Below are 4,169 nucleotides of genomic sequence, written 5' to 3'. Positions count from 1 at the left end.
ATAAAGACAAAGAAAACCACACCTAGGCACGTCGTAATCAAATCACTGAAAACAAAACAAAACAAATTTAAAGCACCAGGATAAAAGAGACATTACCTTCAAGGGAACAACAATAGTTCTGAGAGCTGACTTACCAACAGAAATAATGGAATCCAGAAGACAAAGATGTAACATTTTCAAAGTATTGATAATATGTAACTGCCACACAACCTGAAGAAAATATTAAAAAAAAAATGAAAGTGAAACAAAGACATTTTTTAGAGCAAAACTGAACACTAAGAGACCTTTCCAAGCAGTAGAAAAATGATCCAAGATGGACGCGTAGCAAGGAAGAACGTAGAGTAAGAGGAGTAAATCTAAGTGAATGTTATTTCTACAAAACACTGAAAATAATGTCTTCAGGGGGTTAGCATAGGTGTAGAATTAGAATACAAGAATAACATAAGGATAGGAAGAGTGAATAAAGTTAAAGTGTTCTCTGGTTCTTGCATTATCCAAAAAGTAGTAACAGTGACAATTTATATTAGTCTGCAATCTGTCAAAAATGCATGGTATAATCTCTAGGGCAAGCTGTATAAGAATAATATTAGAGTATGTAATTAACAAACTAATCAAGCAGAAAAGTGGAATAATAAAAAAATATTTTATTAATGCAAAGGAAGTTAAAAGTAGAGAAAAACAGAACAGGTGGGTCAAAGAGAACTCAAGTAGTAAGACGGTGAGTATAAACTTAAATATATTAGTAGTTAGAGTAAATATAAGTAGAACAAGTAGTTTAAAGAAAAGACAATTTAAAAAACCCACAAATATATGCTGGTTATAAGAGAGATGTAAGAATAAAGAAAGAATAAGAGTAAAAAGAATGGGAAATTATACATCATACAAACACTAACCAAAATAAAACTAGTAAGTCTCTCTTTTTAAGATTTTATTTATTTATTTGAGAGGGAGCAAAAGAAAGAGAGAGGCAGAGGGAGAAGGACAAGCCAACTCCCCGCTGAGCAGGGAGCCCAATTTAGGGCTCAATCCCAGGACTCTGGGATCACTGCAATCATGACCTGAGCTGAAGGCAGACACTTAACTGATGAGCCACCCAGGCACCCCCAAAACTGGTAAGTCTTAACCAGTATCAGAAGGATAGTATTTAAGGCAGGAAGCACTACAAATGAAAAAAGGGTCATAATTTATTAAGGGCAAAGGGGTTTATCGACTGTAACACATAAAATACTAAATCTGTAGTCATCTAATAATTTAGCTTCAAAACACATACAGCAACTTACAGGACTAAAAGGAAATTTATACAATCCACAAACATAATGGAAGATTTTAGCATATGTCTCTAAGTAACTGATATAATAATCAGATTAAAAATCTGTAAGTATATACACAATTTGAACAGCACGATTAACAAACTTTTCCTAGTTTACGTATATAGAACTCTGCACCAACAATTTCAGAATATACTTCTTTTGCAATTGTCTATGGAATAGTTACCTTACTTACTCATTGGTCTCAAACAATTTTAAATATTGAAGCCATACAAAGTATGCTGTCAAGACAGTGCAATTAGGGCGCCTGGGTGGCTCAGTTGGTTAAGCGACTGCCTTCATCTCAGGTCATGATCCCAGCATTCTGGGATCGAGCCCCACATCAGGCTCCCTGCTCAGCGAGGAGCCTGCTTCTCCCTCTCCCTCTGCCACTCTTCCTGCTTGTGCTCTCCAGCTCTCTTTCTGTCAAATAAATAAATAAAATCTTTAAAAAAAAAACTGCAATTAAGCTCAAAACTCAATCACAAAAAGAGAAGTTAAAAATCTCCAATTGCTTAGAAATTAACTATAGATCAAAGAAGGTATAACAGTAGAAAATGGAAAATATTTTTTAACAGAAGTTTAATAAAAATATGGCATATCAAAACATGTGGAATGCTGTGCTTATAAGAAAACGTATCATGTTAAATGCAGATACTAGCAAATTATACTAAAGGAAGCAGAAAAGAGGAATAATACTAAAGAGCAAAAACTATTAAAATAGAAAGCTGGTACATTATAGAAATACTCAATAAATCCAAAGGTGGTTGTTTGCAAAGACTAACGAAAAGAATAAACTCCTAGGAAGACTGATCAAGTAAAAAGAGAAAAAAACCTATAAATACAATATCAGAAATGGAAAAGAACCATCATTATGGATCCCACTGATATTAAAATGATAATGAAAAGTTGTATATTTTTATGTCAATACATTGAAAATTTAAATGAACTAGACCAGTTCCTTGAAAAATAGTTTCCAAAAAATGATACCGAAAACTTAAATAATTTTATATTTATTAAAGATGTTGAATCTGTAATTTAAAACCATTTCACAAAGAAAATTCTAGACCCACATAGATTTATGTGTGAATACTCCCAAATATTTTGGGAAGCAATAACAATTGATTTTACGTAATGTTCTTAAGAGAATAGCAAAAGACAGAATATTTACCAGCTTGTATTATGGGGCTATCATAACCTGGACATAACCTGTGCATGGACATATAAAGATAGGGAAATAATGGGCCAGTATTTCTCAACAATATAGATACAAAAACCTCAAATGAAATATTAGAAAATGAAATTCTGAAATGTAAAGAAAAGGAAAATATATAATGACCAAGTTGAGTTTGTTCCAAGAAGTGGAAGTTGGTTTCCCATTCCAGATGCAATCAATGTATCTCACTTATATTAATAGAAAAGAGGAGAAAAAGGACATGATCAACATGAGAGATGCAGAAAAGCACTTAATTAAATGTAACACTCTTCTCTGATAAACTTTTAGCAAATTAGGACTCAAAAGGAAATTCATTTTCTGATAAAGAGTATTACAAAAATTGTATAGTACATATCATAGTTAATGGTAATAATTTTCAAATGAGACGATATATTTGAAATACATACATCTGACAAAGGACTCCTATCCAGAATATATAATGACACTTACAACTATGAGCAAAAGGCAGGTAACGCAAGTTTTTCAAATGGGCAAAAGATTTGAAAAGGCATTTCACAATAGGGAATATTCAAATGGCCAGTACATGTGGAAAGATGCTCAAGTTCATTAGGCATCAAGGAAATGCAAATTAAATCCATAATCTGTTACTAGTAGATATCCACCAGAAAAAAAAAAGATCTAAAGAAAGTGGAAGAGAAGGGGTAGGAGGAGGAAAAGGAGACAGGAGGGAGGAGAAACTGAAGGAGAAGAAGGATAAGGAGGGGGGAAGGAGGAGGGCAGGGAAGAAAGCGAGGGAGGAGGAGAAGGAAGAAGAAAGAGGAGAAGGAAAAGTAGACCAAGAAGACTGAGAAAGAAGTGGGAGAAGAAGAAATGCAAATGTTCCTAAGGATGCCGTCCATCAGGAGCGGGCACTGCAGATGGGCGCGTACATCAGTACTACTGCTTTGGCAACTGGCAGCATTTTTTAAGCCAGATCTATGTACAAGAATCCAAGAATTCCACTCATAGGACTATCCCCCACAGAAAAGCATGCATATAGTTATCAAAAGACTTACACAAGAATATACTTTTGCCATTTACAGCACTATTCACAAAAGCCCCAAACTGAAAAGATCACAAATGTCCACCAACAGAAGAATGGACGAAGTATATTTGTACAGTGGAAGAACATAACAATGACAATACAACCTACCATTACACACAAATTCACAGATCAATCACACACATTTAATACTGGGCATAAGAAGCCAGACGCAAAAGAAGGCATAAATAGAATTCAAGAGGCAAAACTCATCTATGGTGATAGATGCCAGGATGGTGGTTGTCTTGAGAGGGGTAGGCAGGCCCTGGAGGAGGGCTTCTGGGGTCCTGGGAGTGTTCTGTTTTTTAATCTGATTGCTGATTCCAGATTATGAAAATTCAGTAAACTCAACACATTATTTTGCTCTTTTATATATCTATGCTATTCATAAATAAAATTAAAAATTAAGTGTGTTTCCTTGTAAAAATATAAAAATTATTAATTTTCTGCATATTCATGAACTTTAATATTAAAGCTTCTTAACATTGCTTATCTTCAACATTGTGTCTAGCTATCTTTTCTAGAATTTATCTTTTTAAATATGGTGTTTAAAAAGATGTAATACCTACAATTTCCCCCAAATTTACATTTTATGATTACTAGG

This window comes from Ursus maritimus, unplaced genomic scaffold (genome assembly GCF_017311325.1).
Source record: "Ursus maritimus isolate PB19 unplaced genomic scaffold, ASM1731132v1 scaffold_26, whole genome shotgun sequence".
Classification (NCBI taxonomy): domain Eukaryota; kingdom Metazoa; phylum Chordata; class Mammalia; order Carnivora; family Ursidae; genus Ursus; species Ursus maritimus.
Note: the sequence above shows the minus strand (reverse complement) of the source record.